This window comes from Adiantum capillus-veneris, chromosome 7, assembly GCF_014529385.1.
Source record: "Adiantum capillus-veneris isolate H3 chromosome 7, ASM1452938v2, whole genome shotgun sequence".
Lineage (NCBI taxonomy): Eukaryota > Viridiplantae > Streptophyta > Polypodiopsida > Polypodiales > Pteridaceae > Adiantum > Adiantum capillus-veneris.
In genome coordinates, this window is record NC_140937.1 from 108,932,804 (window position 1) to 108,954,292 (window position 21,489).

Below are 21,489 nucleotides of genomic sequence, written 5' to 3' on the forward strand. Positions count from 1 at the left end.
TCCATGAAAACATCGGGATTTACAAGCAGGAGGAAGGAAGAGTCACCTCTTACTACTGGTGCATGGAACCCCATGTGAACGAGTTAAGCATGGACACAGTCTTGTACTATTTGCATATAAGTCTATAGCAAGAAACCATGCTATTTTTGTCGATAAGTACAAACAAGAATATGAGACAATTCACCCAGATGATGTAGGGAGAGTGATAACACCAGAACTGATGGCACAAGCTTCGATAGGGAAACAAAAGCCTATAGAAACCCCAAGAAAATCTACAAATCTCTTCTCAGATGATTACAATACCACAACACAATCAAATAAACAACCACTCCCTAACCCTCAGAACTCATAAGCATTGCCACTATCATTTCAAGCGTGGCTTGAACAGTTTGCTACACCAAAAATGAACACAAAAGGGGGTGGATATCAGGCTGTGTCAGGGCTAGAAGCACCACCACAAGACCATCACTCCATCAAAAATATCAGGATGAGAGTAGGACAAGAACACTAAATCCAATTAGGACGGAAACACCACAACAAGAACGAGAATAAAGAAGCCAATCAAAAGAATAAACACTTTCCAGGCTAGTTAGGAACTATGGATTAAGAGCACCCATAGGGGAGGATCATATACCATATCCCAAGACAGAAAGGGCTTATAGAGGATCCTATGTTTAGGATGGTTGATCATCGGAGGATCAGACCCTCTCAAGTCCAAAAATGGTTTAACAAGAAATATTTGAGAAATAGAGATCCAAGGGACCACCTGGTAGCTTTTGTGTGTGTCATCAAGGCTGAGGAAGTATTGGACTTTTCCACATAGCTCGTGGGATTTGGGTTAACCCTAGAGGAGGATGCTGCAATCTGGTTTGACTCTATTGAATGTAGAGATTTTGAATCAATTGAGGAGGTGTTTGATGAGTTTATCAAAGAATTATCTTAAAGAAGTATGACTCATAATACAGTCTCACAAATCCATAAGTTCAACCAGAAAGAGGGAGAATCCATTAGAAAGGCAGCCTTAAGGTTGAAACGCTACGTAAAATTTTGCCCCATGGAGAAATTACCAACTTAATCCCGCCGACTCATGCTGATCTTTATCCAAGTACTGAGAAATACAGATCTTCAGAAGGATTTTCATATGAAGAAGAGCTCAACTCTAAATGATTTGACGAAGGAGGCTCTATACCTAGTAGACAATTGTGCTATCTACTAGGAAGGTGACTACAAAGACTTAGATGATGACTCATCATTACAACAAAGCAGTAGAGATAAGTCTATAAAAAGTTAGCACAAAAGAGCAAAGTAAGGATGAAAGAAGAGAAACTTGTTGAGGAAGTTCTCAAATAGATAAACCCATTTGATAAGCCACAAGCTAAGCAACCTAACTGGTGTGCTATTGAGCAAAAATGGACTTATCATGCTACAAAAGAGTGCTACTATAACAAGGGGTATGTAAGAGAGAGACAATATTCCCCATCATTCCAAGTAGCACCATCTCAGGTACCACCAATGCCTAGGTATGTGGTAGGAAATTTACCAGGATCAAGAGGAATTATTGAACAGCCATAGCCAGTTTTAGGGCAACAACCACCTCTGCCAGGAACGTGACTAGTGGGCCTTAGATATACACCCACTATAGAGGAATCATAGGAACAAGCCTTAGTGCTTGTGCCTGTGTATTACAAAGAGCCAAAAACACCTAAACCTTGGAGTACGATTGGGAGTGTTGGACCACCCATAGCAGCTCAGGATGTAGGAGAAGGTAGATACATTTTGGATAAATTCACATTGTTGTTCATAGCCAAGGGGGGGTTAACAAGACTAAGACTTGCCTATCAACAAAGAGAGGCCCCAAGAGCACCTCACCAACCCTTAGGACCGTGTTACAAATGTGGTGACCTTATGAAGGACTTTCCTCACACGGAGATCATGAGAGTGAATGTGTATTGTCCAGATTGCAGCATTATGCATTTGATCAACAATTGTTCAAAAAAACCAAATAAGACAGTAGAATTTACATTAAACATAGTGGGTGTGATGCCATCAAGTAGCTCAAAAAATAAAACGGTGATACCCATACAGGTCATCACAATAGCACAAGCACGAAAAGCAAAGAACGAATCACTAATTGAGGAACCTAAAACAGATGCGCCTAGTTATGAACAAAAAAATCAACAAAACACCTGGAAATCCAGGAAGGTATGTATGAGAGCTAGAAAGGAATGTGAACAGACAGCCCTAGTGGAGGAGTTAAAACAAATCAGGTATAGATTAGAGAGATTAGAGAGTCAAACTAAACTTGAGTTTGAATTCCCTGAGACTAGAGAGCTTAATGAGACAAAGATACTAAGGAGTGCAAGTTTGGGGGATCAATACTAGTTGAAAAAGTGAATGAACCTCTAGATGCGCTTATGAAAGCCTACAAAGCAAGACTTCAGGCTAAACAAAGGCAAGAACAAAAATAGATGACGTACCCTTATGCTAAGTTAGAAAAGCAAAGGTTAGAGATGTGTCAAAAAATGATCCAAACTGCCCAAGCTTTGCTAGAGCCACTTGCAAGTAAAGCAAAGAGTTGGATCAAAGTTCCAGCTTCGACGTTGATAGTCTCGTCTAGGAATGAAACTAAAGGGATCAACAAAAAGTCCACAACTGAAATAGCAAACCCAGAGTAGCAATGAATTCCAGAAATCTAGAATTTGAGGATCTCACTTCTATGATACCAAAAGCTTATAGAGAGGATGATGGCCTGGACGAGCTTTGGAGACACATACAAGAAGCAAACGATGGGAAAGATTTGAGTAAGAGAGTCAACCAACCCACTAAGGGAAGGGATGTTTTTCTTCAACCCATTGAAGAGTTGGGCATAGGATCTTGAGCTGATCTAGACCTTCGCTCATAATGGGGAGATAAGGGTCAGTATTCTCTTTAGAGAGTCAACCTCAATCATTGAAAACCTTACCCTCATACATAGGAGAGTATGAAGCCAAATCAAAGGTGAAGGCAGTGCCATCACAAACGCTCTCATCAAAAAGGGGTGTGGGTGCTAAGGGGTTGATAGATATATTGTCCATGCGTATGAATTGTACTATTACACTAGTAGTGTAACATTTAATGGCCTAATAACTTGTGCGTAGCGGAAATTAGCATGAACATAGTGGGCATTTCATTAGAATAGATTCCTAATGAGAATCACAAGAGTGCTTGGGTGGAGAGAGCAACAAAAAGCATAACACCTAGTTAGATAGAATCAACAATACTTTCAAAAGAGAGAGTAATTAAGCTATTGACAACAGTTGAGGACCGGATTTGCATGGAGACGGTCCCCCCTCCCGGTCCCCCCTCCAAAAGGCTTTGTATTATGGTTTCTCCCATCAAGAGAGACATTGTAAAATACAATTCTTTGTGTTCCTTCATGACTAGCTAGTGCAATGAAGATGAAAGCTTCATGCACCAAGCAAAACACTTAGAAAACACAACTTTAATTATCCCCGGTCTTAGACCCAAGAACTCACACACCTTCGAAGATGGTGAGAGCTAGCAGGGTATGAGAGTAGATTGAGAGGAAGGAGTATCTTACGAGAAAGATGTACATCTCCTCACATAATCACTCATATTAGCATAGATTTAGCTTCGTAATTAGCTTGATAGAGGAGATGAGCATGCATTGAAGCTTGGATCTTGGTTGGATTTGCATCCACAAGCCAAGAGTGTGTCGATGTGGGCTTCTATCTCACAAGCTTGGAGTAGGTGATGAGCTCTCCATTAAAGCTTGGGAAGAGATAGTCTTCTCTTTCTTCACACATGAGATTGTGTGAGTGTATTGTAATAATGCCTTGCAAAAATCAGCCCCTTCTCTCTCTTGGGCGAGCCCTCTGGCTATTTGCTCTTGCTCTTGCAGGCTCCCCATTGGACCTCCCCAAGTTAGCCAATGGATATTAAGAAGCATAAGTGATAGCCTTCTGACATGTGTCCCCCTTCCCCTTTTGTGAGAGCTTTAGGTAATTTAATAATTAAACTAAACTCTCATTGGACCCCTTTGCCTCCTGGACAATAGGAATCAAGTAAGCCATTAGGCTCCTGAATGCTCATTGGACCCCTTGGGAGACTGTCCAATAGTCTTCTAGGAGACTTAATTCTCATTGGTTCTTTTATTAAGTGTTTTTAAATTAATTAAACTAGATTCACTCTAGCCTAATTATGATTGGTCCACCTCCAAGACCATCCAATAGGAATTGGGCACACCTTGTGGGCATCAGGGCTAGGGAGTTGACATGCCTAATTCCCTTTTTGTAAACGGAGCCTGTGTGTGTGTTTGTGTGACTTTCTCTCTCATCCCCTAGAAGAAGGGCTCGCCCCCTCCCATGTAGGGATATGCAAAGACTTTTTAGTTACACACAAAGCATCCAATTTCCCCTAGGGTTGACCTTTGGACACAACCTTGGAATTTTGGAACCTTAGCATTTTGGAAGTCTTAATGCGCTGAACCTTAGGGTCTTTTTAGCCCATTGTTGCACATGGCTCTTTTGCAGATGGCCGCCCTTTTGGATCCCTATTTTCCCTCCTTTGTATCCCTACTGTGGCCGGTCTGCTAGCTGAACCAATATTCTAGCTTTTTCTCCCCTGGAACTTCCCCACATTAAATGATCAGTTTAATATGAGAAAATCATTTATGAGAATTAGATATTGATTATTATGACATTACCTCTCTCTTGAAATCATAGTCGTCCTCGACTATGGTGTAGAGAAGATAAAGCATATTCATGAGTCCTTTTCTTAGCGGGTAGAGGATCCCTATGTTACCCTACGACATCATTCCACAATGGATGACTAGTCCATTTGGTGCTTGAGAGCCTGAGGCTGCGGCAAGCATGTCTGCTCATTAGTCCTACAAGTCTTCCATAGTAGAGTGACAAGCTCTACTTGGTGTTTGGGAGACGTCGTCTCCACAAACTTGATCTAAGTATGCATACTACTTCATTTTTGTGCACAATAAAGAAAAAGAGAGTCTTATAAGACAAAAACTTTGTTCATTTTTAAAATTTTGTACATTTGCTTACTCTTGGGAAGCATTGTAAGCATTGACAAGGTTTAGGTTATCCTTTAATTGTATGCCTTGCATCCATCTAGCATCTTCAAAAGGATAATTCTTAAACTTAATAAGATATCGTCGGATAGTCTTACCGCCTCTTAATACCTTGTCTTCATGTCGGAGAATGGACTCGGGCTGCCTCACCTCCTCTTGGTCCTCGATCTCCAATGGGTCTTCAATAGTTGGTTCTTGAGGTGGCTCTCCTTTGTAAGGCTTTAATAGGCTCACATGGAAAGCATTGTGTATGAGCCAATGATTGGGCAACTTGAGTTGATAGGCCATCTCATTGATTGGCCTAAGAATCTGGAAGGGACCATAGAACCTTTTTGCTAGTTTAGCATAGTACTTTTGGTGGCCCGTAGGATTCTTGCCCGTTGTGTGCCTTAATCGAGCCTTGGGAAACTTTAACAAGACCCAATCATTTTCTTTAAAGGCTTGGGCTCTTTTGTGCTTGTTAGCAACAGCCTTTTGCCTTTGCTGTGAGATAGAGATAGCATCCAAGTAATCTTTTGAAAATATTCTTGTAGGTCTCGGCTATACTCATCTGCAGCGAAGATCTTCCCATGTAACTTAAGTAGCAAGGGACTTTTTGATCTTCCCTCAGTTACCTCGAAAGGTACAGTGTTATTGTAAGCATACTCCACTAAGGGTAAGTACTTCTCCCATTGGGATCTTTGATCTACTTCGGTTACATAGGCTTTTAGTAGATCGAGAATTGTTAGGTTAGCTATTTCACTTTGGCCATCCGTTTGTGGATGATAGGCCGAAGAGAAGTTTAGCCTTGTTCCTAAATTCTCAAAGAGACCCTTCCAAAAATTATTGGTCATTCTAGGATCTCTATTTGACACTATAGACATTGGCAAGCCATGGTACTTGAAAATTTGTGAAATGAAGAGGGTTTCCATTTGATGGGCTTTGATAGTCTTTTTGACAGGTATAAAATGATCTTGTTTATTACTGAACCTGTCTACTATCGTCCATATTCTCGTATTCCCATGGATAGACTTAGGCAATCCAAAGATAAAATCCATGGATATGCTCTCCCATGGTGAATTAGGGATTGGCAAGGGTTGAAGCAATCCAAGTTGCTTCCCTCTATCAAATTTTGCCTTTTGGCAAACCACACATTTAGAAACATACTCTTGTATGTTCACTTTCATGGTAGGCCAATAGAAATATGTTTCAATTCCCTTTAAGGTAGACTGAATCCCTCTATGCCCTGCATACGGTGGAGCATGAGATTCATACATTACTTTCTCACGTAGTGAGTTAGTAACACATAGTCTATTGCCATAGAGAAGATAACCATCTTGTAAAATAAATGGTTCTTCTTTCTTCCCTAATGCAAGGGCTGAAATCACATCTCGAAAATCGCGATCAATAGCGTACTCATCTATCATTGAAGATAGATCATTGTGAGTGGCTATGGAAACCGCATTCACTCTCGGTCGTCTTGAGAGTGCATCAGCTACTTGATTATGCTTGCTAGCAATGTGAGCAATGTGAGCAATGTGAAAATGAAATTGCGAAAGGAAATTTGCCCACCTCATTTGTTTGTTGGAGAAGTTGGTCTGCTTCATGAAGTACTTAAGACTTTGGTGATCCGTTCGCAGAATGAAAGGAGTCCCCAATAAATAGTGCTTCCATGAGTCTAAGGCATGTAGAACTGCCTAGAGCCTTCTCAACAGGGTCAAGCCTTTGACTCTCATAGCCTATGGCGTGCCCTTCTTGGAGCAAAACAGCTCCAAGGAAATCACCACAAGCATAACATTGGACCTCAAATGGTTTTGAGAGATCCGGTAGTGTAAGCACAGGTTGAGAGATAAGCTTTTCTTTAAGCTTTTCGAAAGCATTATTCTCCTTAGCAGACCATGTATACCTAACACTTTTCTTTGTTAGGTCATGTAATGGTCCCACAATGTGTGAGAACTTTTCTATGAAGCGTCTATAGTATGCACACATACCTATAAAGCTTCTTAGCTCATGAATATTCCTTGGTTTAGGCCATCCTTTTATTACCTCTAACTTTGATGGATCCATTTGGATGCCATCTTGAGAGATAATATGACCTAAATACTGAATCTCTTGCAAGAAAAATTCACTTTTCTTTCGATAAACATAAAGTTTATTCTCTCTCAAAACTTGAAATATTACCTGGAGGTGTTGCTTGTGTTCGTCTAATGAATTAGAGTAGATGATAATATCATCAAAGAACACTCCAGTGAAGGTTTGATGAGGCTTGAATAGCTTCTCCATCAAGCGGTTGAATGTGGCTGGTGCATTGGTCAAGCCAAAAGGCATGACAATGTATTCATAAAGACCAAATGTGGTGTGAAATGCGGTCTTTACAATGTCTTGATCAACTATCCTTATTTGATGATAGCCACTTTTTAGGTCAATCCTACTGAAGTAGGTCGATCCTTGTAGCTTATCAAATAGGTCTTTTACCTGTGGAACGGGAAACCTATTTTTGATAGTGATCCTATTTAGTACTCTATAGTCGACACACATACGATATGTGCCGTCTTTCTTTTGCACTAAATGCACAGGTGAGCAAAATGGAGATGAGCTAGGCCTAACCATGCCCTTCTCAACTAACTCATGCACTTGCCGCATAATCTCCTCTTGTTGAGCTTGAGAAACTCTATAAGGAGGTTTATTAGGCGGTGAACTTTCTGGAAGAAGTTCAATTGCATGGTCATCATTACCTCGTTTAGGAGGTAGCTCACAAGGGATGTCGTCAATAAAAACATCTTGAAACCCCTTGAGAAAATTGGATAACTCTAATTCCTTTTGGTTGCTTTTATTTTCTTTTGTTAAAGCATTAGGTTCATTTTGAGAATCTTTAACAAAAATCATGTACACGGAAATAGAGCTCTTTATTGACTTGTTGAAAGCTGGTGTATGTACAATGGGGATAGTGTTACCCATTTCCTTAGCATCTATATACATGTCTTTTTCCCTGAACTTAAAGGAGATTCTCCTTTCAGAAAATTTAACATCGGCAGCCAGGCGGTCAAACCATGGTGCCCCTAGGATTACATCCTCATGCTTGAGAGGAGAAATAAAGAATTCTTCTTTGTCCACATATCCTTGGACATGAACCCTCAATTTCTCGATTAAGGGAGTGACTGAAGCTTCTTGCTCCTTGAAGGCAGTGTCTGCGGGTAGGACATCTCCCATCTCGTAGGATTGTATGCCTAGCTTGGTAGACAACTCTATAAATAAAAAATTGTGAGTAGAACAAGGGTCAAAGAGAATAAAAGCATCATGTTCTCTTACCTTTCCCCAAGCATGGCATAGAGGAGATCCTTTGTGGTGAGTTTGGGAGTCTCCTCCTCTTGGATTTCAACCAAGTAAGCTCTAGGAGGATCTTGGCGGTTATTCTTTTGGGGACAAGCGCGGTATGCATGCCCTTGTTCGCCGCACTTGAAACACCGTTTATCCTTGCGATAATGCTCAAGCTCTTCAGGAGAGAGTTTGTTCTTACCTTTGTAAACTCCCTTCTCTTTAGCTTTGTTGGAGTTGCCCTTAGGAGACTTTTGAGTATTGTCCTTCCCCTTAGGCTCATTGGAACCCTTGTTTTCCGGGGGCTTATTATTTCTTTTAGCCCCCGTTTGGAAATTGATTCGTGAGGCCACCATAGTATGGTGTATTACCGCCGATATGGTACGTGGCCTTTGGGAGTTGACATACTCCTCCATTTCTTCGGTTAAGCCCGCACAAAATTGTTGCTTTTGCTCTCCAAAATCCAACTTTTTAAAGACAGTGGCTTTGAGTTGTAGGTCCCAAAACTTGTCTACATATTTTTGGATGGATTCATTGGGAGAGAGCTTTAAGCTTCTCCATTCGGTGAGTACTTTGTCTTTGGCATCGGTGGCCAAAAACTACTTCATAATGGAAGCTCTTAAAGCTTTCCATGTTTGTGGAGCTTCACCGTTGGCTCGTAGGCTAGACCACCATTGCTTGGCGGACTTTTGAAAGTGCATAGCTACATGGCGTAGCTTAGAGGACTCCGTGAAGCCCTCATCTCCAAACGCCGCATCAAATTGCTGATAAAGTCCAAGACTTTGTCCGTAGCACCAAAGGTGCCATCATAGGTAAGGAAAGAGATGCTCTTCCCTCCCTCTTTGAACTTCTTCATCTTGGATGACCTCTTCCATGCGGCATATGATTTCCTATGCCTCTTCTTTTTGATGGTCCAAAGGTTGCACCATCACTTTCTTCAGAAGGTGAAGAATTTGAAGAAGGTGGAGAAGAGGGTGACCTCTTTCTCGCCTTTTTCTTGTCTTGATCTTCGTCGTCTTTACCATCACTTTCATAAGAGAAAGAGGATGAAGAAGATGGAGAAGAGGGTGTCCTCTTTCTCGCCTTTTTCTTCTCTTGCTTTTTATCATCCCTCTTTGAATTATGGCGTGGAGAAGAGTGTGATGGTCTTCTCCGCTTTGGTGGTGATGGAGAGCGTTTAGCCCGCCGTCTTCGTGGAGCCATCTCCGCCGAGGTGGCAGGAGACTCACTTCTTTCTTGTTCCTTTGGTGGAGGCTCTTGAGTTCTCCTTTGGGAAGGAGATGCATCATCAAGAAGTAAATTCTTGAGCCCTTTGTATGGATTCTCTTCTTCTTCCCGAATCGGAGAGAGACCTCTTTTGGGAGTTTCACAAGGAGGCTTCCTAGGTGTTCTCTCATCATGGTGATGAGATTGGAGAGTCCCGTGAGCACGGAGCTGCCGTTGCACTTCACTTTGGAGAGATGGATTGCCCATGGCTTGTTGAAGCCTAGAAACAAGATAGTTAACAAGCATTGAAGCATCATTAGTAGCTTGCTCATGAGCAAAATCAAAGTTATCAACATTAATTTCACTCTCTTTACTATTGTCAGCCATTCTAACAACTTTTAGGTGTACTTTGGCACTTCAAGCCCTAGTTGCTACTCCTCTTTACCCCTTTAGAAAAAGCACTCAAGCTACTGTACCCGCGGCTCGAATACCATTAATTGCAAGGAATAGAAGAGAGGGTCTTTCGACACCAAAACAGCACCGGATCCTGTCAAGCTTCTAATAGCTCAATAGTGGTTAAGCCGTAGGCAAGCCCTGTAGGAATCCACTATTAAGACCATAGCTCGAATACTATTAATTGCAAGGAATAGAAGAGAGGGTATTTCAACACCAAAACAACACCGACTTCTGTCAAGCTTCTAATAGCTCAATAGTGGTTAAGCCGTAGGCAAGCCCTGTAGGACTCCACTATGAAGACCATAGCTCTTGATGGTGATGCCCCGTTAACTGCACAAAGGCAGACGCACTGCAAGGCTGAAAAATCCCTATTCTACTTACTCACAGGCAATTTATAATACCAACCATTTATAGCTAGCATGAGGACCTCCCTTCTTGAGCAAGAAAAGAGAAACCGTGCTCTAATACCAATGTAACATTTACTGGCCTAATAACTTGTGTGTAGCGGAAATTAGCATGAACATAGTGGGAATTTCATTAGAATAGATTCCTAATGAGAATTACAAGAGTGCTTGGGTGGAGAGAGCAACAAAAAGCATAACACCTAGTTAGATAACATCAACAATACTTTCAAAAGAGAGATTAATTAAGCTATTGACAACAATTGAGGACCGGATTTGCATGGAGACGGTCCCCCCTCCCGGTCCCCCCTCCAAAAGGCTGTGTATTATGGTTTCTCCCATCAAGAGAGACATTGTACAATACAATTCTTTGTGTTCCTTCAAGACTAGCTAGTGCAATGAAGATAAAATCTTCATGAACCAAGCAAAACACTTAGCAAACACAACTTTAATTATCCCTGTTCTCAGACCCAAGAACTCACACACCTTCGAAGATGGTGAGAGCTAGCAGGGTATGAGAGTAGATTGAGAGCAAGAAGGAGTATCTTACGAGAAAGATGTACATCTCCTCACATAATCACTCATATTAGCATAGATTTAGCTTAGTAATTAGCTTGATAGAGGAGATGAGCATGCATTGAAGCTTGGATCTTGGTTGGATTTGCATCCACAAGCCAAGAGTGTGTCGATGTAGGCTTCTATCTCACAAGCTTGGAGTAGGTGATGAGCTCTCCATTAAAGCTTGGGAAGAGATAGTCTTCTCTTTCTTCACACATGAGATTGTGTGAGTGTGTGTGTGATAATGCCTTGCAAAAATCAGCCCCCTCTCTCTCTCTCGGGCGAGCCCTCTGGCTATTTTCTCTTGCTCTTGCAGGCTCCCCATTGGACCTCCCCAAGTCAAGCCAATGGCTATTAAGCAACATAAGTGATAGCCTTCTGACATGTGTCCCCCTTTCCCCTTTTATGAGAGCTTTAGGTAATTTAATAATAAAACTAAACTCTCATTGGACCCCTTTGCCTCCTGGACAATAGGAATCAAGCAAGCCATTAGGCTCCTGAATGCTCATTGGACCCCTTGGGAGACTCTCCAATAGTCTTCTAGGAGACTTAATTCTCATTGGTTCTTTTATTAAGTGTTTTTAAATTAATTAAACTAGATTTACTCTAGCCTAATTCTCATTGGTCCACCTCCAAGGCCATCCAATAAGAATTGGGCACACCTTGTGGGCATCTGGGCTAGGGAGCTGACATGTGTCCTTAATTCCCAAGTTGTGTAAAGGGAGCCTGTGTGTGTGTGTGTGTGTGTGTGTGTGACTTTCTCTCTCATCCCCTAGAAGAAGGCTCGCACCCTCCCATGTAGGGATATGCAAAGACTTTTTAGTTGCACACAAAGCATCCAATTTCCCCTAGGGTTGACCTTTGGACACAACCTTTGAATTTTGGAACCTTAGCATTTTGGAAGTCTTAATGGGCTGAACCTTAGGGTCTTTTTAGCCCATTGTTGCACATGGATCTTTTGCAGATGGACCCCCTTTTGGATCCCTATTTTCCCTCCTTTGGATCCCTACTGTGGCCGGTCTGCTAGCTTAACCAATATTCTAGCTTTTTCTCCCCTGGCACTTCCCCATATTAAATGATCAGTTTAATATGAGAAAACCATTTAGGAGAATTAGATATTGATTATTATGACATTACCTCTCTCTTGAAATCATAGTCGTCCTCGACTATGGTGTAGAGAAGATAAAGCATATTCATGAGTGCTTTTCTTAGCGGGTAGAGGATCCCTATGTTACCCTACGAAATCATTCCACAATGGATGACTAGTCCATTTGGTGCTTGAGAGCCTGAGGCTGCCGCAAGCATGTCTGCTCATTAGTCCTACAAGTCTTCCATAGTAGAGTGACAAGCTCTACTTGGTGTTTGGGAGACGTCGTCTCCACAAACTTGATCTAAGCATGCATACTACTTCATTTTTGTGCACAATAAAGAAAAAAAGAGTCTTATAAGACAAAAAAATTTGTTCATTTTTAACATTCTGTACATTTGCTTACTCTTGGGAAGCATTGTAAGAATTGACAACGTTTAGGTTATCCGTTAATTGTATGCCTTGCATCCATCTAGCATCTTCAAAAGGATAATTCTTAAACTTAAGAAGATATTGTCAGATAGTCTTACCACCTCTTAATACCTTGTCTTCATGTCGGAGAATGGACTCGGGTTGCAGCACCTCCTCTCGGTCCTCGATCTCCGGTGGGTCTTCAATAGTTGGTTCTTGAGGTGGCTCTCCTTTGTAAGGCTTTAATAGGCTCACATGGAAAGCATTGTGTATGAGCCAATGATTGGGCAACTTGAGTTGATAGGCCATCTCATTGATTGGCCTAAGAATCTGGAAGGGACCATAGTACCTTTTTTCTAGTTTAGCATAGTACTTTTGGTGGCCCGTAGGATTCTTGCCCGTCGTGTGCCTTAATCGAGCCTTGGGAAACTTTAAGAAGACCCAATCGTTTTCTTTAAAGGCTTGGGCTCTTCTGTGCTTTTCAGCAGCATCAGCCTTTTGCCTTTGCTGTGAGATAGAGATAGCATCCAAATAATCTTTTGAAAAGATTCTTGTAGGTCTCGGCTATACTCATTTGCAGCGAAGATCTTCCCATGTAACTTAAGTAGCAAGGGACTTTTTGATCTTCCCTCAATTACCTCGAAAGGTGCTTTTCCCGTGGAAGTATTTACAGTGTTATTGTAAGCATACTCCACTAAGGGTAAGTACTTCTCCCATTGGGATCTTTGATCTACTTCGGTTACATAGGCTTTTAGTAGATTGAGAGTTGTTAGGTTAGCTATTTCACTTTGACCATCCGTTTGTGGATGATAGGCCGAAGAGAAGTTTAGCCTTGTTCTTAAATTCTCAAAGAGACACTTCCAGAAATTACTGGTCATTCTAGGATCTCTATTCGACACTATAGACATTGGCAAGCCATGGTACTTGAATATTTGTGAAATGAAGAGGGTTGTCATTTGATGGGCTTTGATAGTCTTTTTGACAGGTATAAAATGAGCTTGTTTATTACTGAACCTGTCTACTATCGTCCATATTCCCGTATTCCCATGGATAGACTTAGGCAATCCAAAGATAAAATCCATGGATATGCTCTCCCATGGTGAATTAGGGATTGGCAAGGGTTGAAGCAATCCAAGTTGCTTACCTCTATCAAATTTTGTCTTTTGGCAAACCACACATTTAGAAACATACTCTTGTATGTTCACTTTCATGGTAGGCCAATAGAAATATGTTTCAATTCCCTTTAAGGTAGACTGAATCCCTCTATGCCCCGCATACAGTGGAGCATGAGATTCATACATTACTTTCTCACGTAGTGAGTTAGTAACTCATAGTCTATTGCTATAGAGAAGATAACCATCTTGTAAAATAAATGGTTCTTCTTTCTTCCCTAATGCAAGGGCTGAAATCACATCTCGAAAATCGGGATCAATAGCGTACTCATCTATCATTGAAGATAGATCATTATGAGTGGCTATGGAAACCGCATTCACTCTCGGTCGATTGGTTAGGAGAATTAGATAATGATTATTATGACAAGCAGAGCTCCTTTAGATAAGACCAAACATATGGGCGACTGTTGGAAAATTATTGGAGACATTTGGGGTAAAAGATCCAACTTCACAGATTTAAGAAGGGATCCTAGAGCTGAGAGAACCTCAATTGAACACAAGACCTATACCATTAAACAAGGTTGCTGAGTATTTTGAGGGTGAAGATGCGCATACTACACTTCTAGTAGAATTCCAAGGTGTAACAACCATGGAAATTCTCAATAGTGGAGCGGGTGTTGCTATCTCCACCAAGAAAATTTGGAAAAAATGGGGAAAACCTGCCTTGAGGGCTACCAGAATGAGATTGTAGCTAGCGGATGGATATGCGAAAAAACCCCTGGGACTTCTAGAGAAAATGATTGTTGCTTCTTCCAGCATTGAATATGAGCATAACTTTTCCATATTTGACTTTGACAAGAGGAACAATTACGACATCATAATTGGACGACCATGTATATGACAACTTAAGATGATTCAAGACTGGGGGTATGATCATATTATATGAGACACATGGAAACCCTGTGTATAAACCTTAAAGACCATAACTACAAAGATGTGAACCAAACCCCAGTGGAGGAGTTTGATTCCTCTGCAATAGTAGGATCCAAGCTTCCAACTTGGTTATATAAAACCAAAGAGTTATGGATGTGTAGTGCATCATAATGTGGGAGTTTGAAACGACAAGCGTATATCCTAGAAAGGCTGCTTGAAGATAAGGAATATGTTCTTGAACCTTTTCTTGAAGAGGCTATTGAGCCATTAGAATGGACTCATATCCTAGCAACCCTAGATGTGTGGCACATTTCAAATGGCCCCACAACAAAATTTTGTGACAATGACAGTTACACTGTGGTTTCATACTATATGGTTAATAGAATAGCTACAAGTGATGAGACACTAGCCCTAGAAGGACCCAAAGATGATCTATTGGCAAGGGCCAAGGGAGATAAAGAAGAAATTATGACTCCCCCGAGAATTTTGAATGAGAGGACGCTGATGACGAATGCTCCACCAACCCAAGTGAGCACGAAGAAATGATAATAGATGTTAGGTTTTATGATTTTTCAAATAAAAAACCTAGACGTCAAAAATGCTACAAGAAAACGAGAGCTAAAAACAAACCAAGGGAGAACCCTATTCCTAAACTAAGAGGCAAAGCATAGCTTATGACGCTTGTAAAAGAAGAATGTGCAAAGAACAAGGTATCCAAAAGGTTCTCTAAAACTTAAGATCCCAAAACAAAAAAGAGCATAAAGGACTTGCAACAAACCAAAAGGTTGGAATCCAAAACGAAACCTAAACAAAGAAAAGAACCTGCATTAAACGAGTTTGGAGAAACTAAATGGACCAAGGTCGAGAGAAAGAACAAGTAACACGAGCTTAAGAAGACTCTTAGGGAGGTGTGGACAATGCAAGTAGAAAGTGGGGAAGGAGAAGACGATAAGGAGGACAAAATGAGTCGGCCATCCCACTATAGAAAGCATTATCCAAGATTAGAAGGTAGTGCTGATGCAACCTCTAAGAGTGCAATAAGACAAGGGGTCCTACAATGGGCCTGAGGATGTAAAGAAGATAGACTTGGTAGGACCCGGAGAAGAGCCACGACCAGCCTACATAGCAACGGATCTAAATCTTGAAGAGGAAGATAAGCCTATAAGTCTTCTCAAGGAATACAAGGACGTTGGTGCACGCAAACTGTGTTGACCTATGGAAGTGCAAGAAATCGAGGCATGGTAGTTTGCAAGCAAGTGATAGGGACATTGGGCAGGCATTTGATGGAGCTAGGAGAGAGGTACACCGAGATGGAGCACTCGCTAGTGGAAGCTGCAAGTGTTTCTTGCTATCACAGGTGACAAGAGCAAGTGTTTATATCACAAGGTTGGGAATGAGGCAAGGGGTGCTGTATGCAGGTGCTATGAAGTTATGATATGGGATTTTGATCGAGATGTCTGCAAAATGCTCTACTTGCCAGGGTATGTATGCTAAATGTGGATTTTAGAAGGGTCAAGGGTAAATTTTAGCTCTATTGGTCGGGCAAATTTAGGAGTGCTTGAAGTGTACTTTTTTTCGAAGCTCTGTGGATGCATGAAGCCCAATGGTTAGCAGCGGCCCAATCGGATGCGGGTTGAAGATTGCCGACACTTGTCTATCCACAAATAAAGATGATTCTTATGGAGCTTTATTGCCTCGGCAATTTTTGGCATGTGCAAGGGGACCAAACCCAACGCTTTTTAAAGTTTTAACTTGAAGAAAAAAAAAACTACATGAGAATTGGTGCAGCGACTGCAGATAGAAGCAGGTCAAGTGTGGAAGATGCCATCTACCCGGCATGCAAGAGGAGGACGCCATCTGTGTGGTTGCCATACGGGAGTAGAAAAAAGGCCAGTGCTGCAATTGCAGGGGGGCCCCGGCTAGTTTGCAGAGGAGGTGACCACTAGCGATGTCGCTAGTGGCCAAAGAGGGAGCAATACATAGGAGGTGATCAGGTCTTGGGGCCGGCTGGGGTTGAGAGCGTAGGCTGGTGGAGTGTTGATAGCCGTCAAGGGATGAAGAGAGAGGAGGACCTCGACTGCAATAAGAGGAGCCGAGCGGGGAAGGAGCAGCTCTGGTTACAGTAGAGAAGGGAGAGGAGCCCCATTTCGCAGGTGGGCTCAGTCCATGAGCAGGTTGGAAGGCCTAGGTATGCAGGAGGAGGGCACTATAGATCGAGAGGGTCAATGATGGCCTGTTGTACAAGGAAGAGCTGCAAAGGGGTGACCAAGGGCTGAATAAGGTGGCAAGGCTTCTTGGGTATGCAGAGCCGCCAAAATTAGGGGAGCCATGAGCAGGTAAAGAGAGGAGCACCGAGAACAAGGGTAGCTCAAGCAGGCTGCATATAGAAATTGAAGAGAGCAGATAATAACAACAAATTTCAAAGCGTATGGTGTGGCACAGGTGGTGATTTCTAAAGAAGACCCATTATTATCCATTCCCCAATTGTAGCCAATCTAACCATCATCTTCGTAATCTTTAAAAACACCGTGTGTGCTTTAGATATTCTCTGTCTCTCTTTCTTGATTTTGTTTAGTAGAATATTGTGTACTTATGGGTTTGCACGTGTTCGGTGTGACTGCATATTATGGGGGAAGCGATGCTTGCCAGGGATTTAACAAGGGTCTATGTGATGATCGACTATGAACTGCATAGATGCATGGGAAAAGGTGCTCTGAATGGTTATAGTCAGGAATCACTATAGTATGTCTAGCAGTTGGTTGTATACAGTCTGGGTAGGTTGGATATGAGCATGGACAACAATTAGTTTGCAAAGTGGTGTTTAGGTGTGTGATTATTAGGGGATAGGGGTGCTGTGAAATCACTGGGCTATAAAGAGGCATTCAGATTGTGTACTGGTGGTTTTCTTATTTCCCCCTTTCCATCTTGTGGTGCCCCCACTGAGGATCCACTGATTGCTTCCTAACCAAGTGTCCATGAATCAAGATGAAGCAGGAGTTTGGTCCAGTGTTCAAAGGAGATGAAGATGCAGACGATTGGATGGACAATTTTGAGCTATTTATGCTGCTAGTACTGTGGATGCCAAGTGATGAAGCAAAGCTCCAGACTCTACCTTTGGTGCTGTGAGGTAAAGCAAAAGTTTGGTTCGATGGTTTAGAAGATGCACACAAGAAGAATCGGATCGGATTTCGTAAGCATTTTCTACAAAGGCATTGAAAGTTGGTATCGGCTTCGGAAGCAGATGCAAAGATCAAAGGTTTTCAGCAAGAGATAAGTGCAAATTTCAATGCCTTTGTTGATATATTTGAAGCTTATTGGGGGGATTTTGCGGCGTCTACCCAAGCAAGCAATGTGGGATATTTTAAGCTGGAAAGGTTTCTATCTTGCTTGCACCCCTATGTTTGTGAGAGAGTGGACTATGAAGATCCAGGACTTATGACGAAGCTGTCAGAGTTGCCAGAGCAAAGACTCGAAAGATGAAGAAGAAGATGGAGGCAGGATTGCTACAGTCTAGAATCACGACAGCCAGTGGACCTAGGCCCAAAAAGATTGATGAGCATCAAGAGGTAAAAGACCTTTCTTTTATTGATATGCATTTGATCAAAGCACGTGAAGCTGATGCCAGAATAGAAGAGGTAGAACAAGTGCCAACCAGGTCTCAAAAGGCAGAGGGGCATATTCAGAGTGCCACCCATCTTGCTTGCTCAAGAGAGTGAGGTGATAAAAGGTCTTAAAGAAGAAGTGCTGGTTCTAGAACCAGCAAAACGAGGAAGGTAGAAGTGGTGCAAGAATCAACAAATTCAAAAGAGGGGTTCGAAAGTTCTGAGAGCTCTAGCAGTTTGGACACATATGCTACATGGGAGACAGAATCCATGTATTCTAGGTATGAAACTTATGATGTTTTTCATTAGATGAAGTGTATGAAAATGTATACGAGTTGTCTGCCAGTCCACTAAAGGTCAAAGAGAAGCATAGTGCAAGTGTGGAGATGCTTTGTGTGAACCTGTCATTCGAGCAGCCTTCTCCGATGTCTTGTGGTGGTGCGTCCTTGCTAGAAGAAGTATGGTTTGATTGTGAATCCAACTTGATTAAAAAGCAGGTTTTTGAGGATGACTTGCAGGATCTAGGAACAGAAGCAGTGGTAGGTCAAGTTGATTTATCTATGCAGGGGGTGGGGCAACCTTGCCTTGATGGGCATGTCAAGGTGCACTTTGAAGGTTTGGAGTTGGTGTGTAGCCGTGGAGAGCTAGCTCCGGCAGATGACTCTATGGAAACTCATACAGGTGCAGCCTATGAGAGTGAGGCTCCATGCAGAGAGGAAGGTGCCACCAACCTTGCAGGTGATGAGTTGTTCCAAGAACATGTTGAAGCTCTAGTAGGTCATGCTTTTAAGTAGGAAGAGTTGGTTTGGGAGCCAATTTTAGAAGATCTAGATGCAGGTATGCAAGGCAAACATGTTTGCTTGGCTATGCAGCAGGTGGAAGCAAATGGCAGGGTTTTGCTACTTTATGTGATGCTATGGGTACATGTGTTATCGGAGATAGATTTACAGGTATCTTTGTATCAGTGACAAGGATTTTTTGAAGTGGACTATACTATGGAGGGTTCTGTAGAAGATGACATGATAATGGCTTATGGTACCAGTGCTTCAAGTGATCAAAAGTATTCTTATGGTTGGCACAAAGGCTTGTGGATACATGGTGACAAAGCTCCAAGCTATGACGAGCTGGAAGAGTGGCGTGTCTATTGGCCTACAATTGCAAAGAGGGGCTTCAATGTGCATGATTTACAGGTGGATGGCCACAGCCAATGCCTTACATTTGATCCAGGTGGACTCTACACCATGCTTGGGGAAGCTTTGAGCTTTCCATTTGACCCTAGAGGGTGATGTAGTAGAAGACACCTTTCTCTCTATCTCTATCCTATTTATATAGCCACTATATCATTTTTTATGCAGTCTATATACTTATTTTATATCATTCTCTATATACAGACTTATTTTATCTAAATAATACTGTGGTTGAGCATGAGTGCTCAACAGGGGGGTGGGCAATGATGGTGCACCTAAACTGTGTCGACCTATGGAAGTGCAAGAAACTGAGGCATGGTAGTTTGCAGGCAAGTGACAGGGACATTGGGTAGGTATTTGATGGAGCTAGGAGAGAGATACAGCGAGATGGAGCACTCGCTAGTGGAAGCTGCAAGTGTTTCTTGCTATCACAGTTGACAGGAGCAAGTGTTTATATCACAAGGTTGGGAATGAGGCAAGGGGTGCTGTATGCAGGTGCTATGAAGTTTATGATATGAGATTTTGATCGAGATGTCTGCAGAACACTCTACTTACCAGGGTATGCATGCTAAATGTAGATTTTAGAAGGGTCAAGGGTAAATATTAGCTCTATTGGTCGGGGAAGTTTAGGAGTGCTCGAAAGTGTACTTTTTTTTGAAGCTCTCTGGATGCATGAAGCCCAATGGTTAGCAGTGGCCCAATCGGATGTGGGTTAAAGATTGCCGACACTTGTCTATCCACACTAAAGATGATTTTTATGGAGCTTTATTGCCTCGGCAGTTTTTGGCATGTGCAAGGGGGCCAAACCCAAAGCTTTAACTTCAAGAAAAAAAAACACTGCATGAGGATTGGTGCGATTGCAGATAGAAGCAGGTCAAGTATGAAAGATGCCATCTGCCCCGCATGCAAGAGGAGGACGCCATCTGGGTGGTTGCCATACGGGAGTAGAAAAAAGGCCAGCGCTGCAATTGCAGGGGGAGCCCGGCTAGTTTGCAAAGGAGGTGACCACTAGCGATGTTGCTAGTGGCCAAAGAGGGAGCAGTACACAGGAGGTGATCAGGGGGGCCGGCTGGAGGTTGAGAGCGCAGGCTGGTGGAATGTTGATAGCCATCAAGGGATGAAGAGAGAGAGAGGAGGACCTCGACTGCAGTAAGAGGAGCCGAGTGGGAAGGGAGTGGCTTTGGTTACAGTAGAGAAGGGAGAGGAGCGCCGTTTGCAGGTGGGCTCAGTCCATGAGCAGGTTGGAAGGCCGAGGTATGCAGGAGGAGGGCGCTATAGATCGAGAGGGTCGATGATGGCCTGTTGTACAAGGAGGAGCTGCAAAGGGGTGACCAAGGGCTGCATAAGGAGGCGGGGCTTCTTGGGTATGCAGAGCTGCCAGAATTAGGGGAGCCATGAGCAGGTAAAGAGAGGGGCGCCGAGAACAAGGGTAGTTCAAGTAGGCTACATACAGAAACTAAAGAGAGGAGATACTAACCACAAATTGCAAGGCGTATGGTGTGGTAAAGGTGGTGATTTCTAAAGAAGACCCATTATTATCCATTCCCCAATTGTAGCCAATCTAGCCGGCATCTTCGTAATCTTTAAAAACACCGCGTGTGCTTTAGATATTCTCTGTCTCTCTTTCTTGATTTTGTCTAGTGGAATATTGTGTATTTATGGGCTTGCACGTGTTTGGTGTGACTGCATATTATGGGGAAGCGATTCTTGTTGGGGATTTAACAAGGATCTATGTGATGATCGACTATGAACTGCATAGATGCATCGAAAAAGGTGCTCTGAAGGGTTATAGTCAGGAATCACTATAGTATGTCTAGAAATTGGTTGTATATAGTCTGGGTAGGTTGGATATGAGCATGGACAACAATCGGTTTGCAAAGTGGTGTTTAGGTGTGTGATTATTAGGAGATAGGGGTGCTGTGAAATCACTGGGCTATAGAGAGGCATTCAGATTGTGTGCTGGTGGTTTTCTCATTTTTCCCTTTCCAACATTTTTGATTGGTCCTACAAAGATCTAAAGGGAATAGATCCTACAATATGTTAGCACATGATCCCATTAAAGCCTGATGCAAAGCCCAACCGACAGGGACCTGACAATTACAATGATACATTTGCTAAACGCATTAGGGAGGAGATCAATAATATAAAGAAGATTG

The 21,489-nt window shown here is 42.4% G+C and overlaps 1 pseudogene; it reads left to right on the forward strand.

Annotated features, from left to right (window-relative positions):
- Positions 1–16,446: 16,446 nt before the first annotated feature.
- Positions 16,447–20,976, forward strand: LOC147454408 (uncharacterized; annotated as a pseudogene).
- The last annotated feature ends 513 nt before the right edge of the window (positions 20,977–21,489 follow it).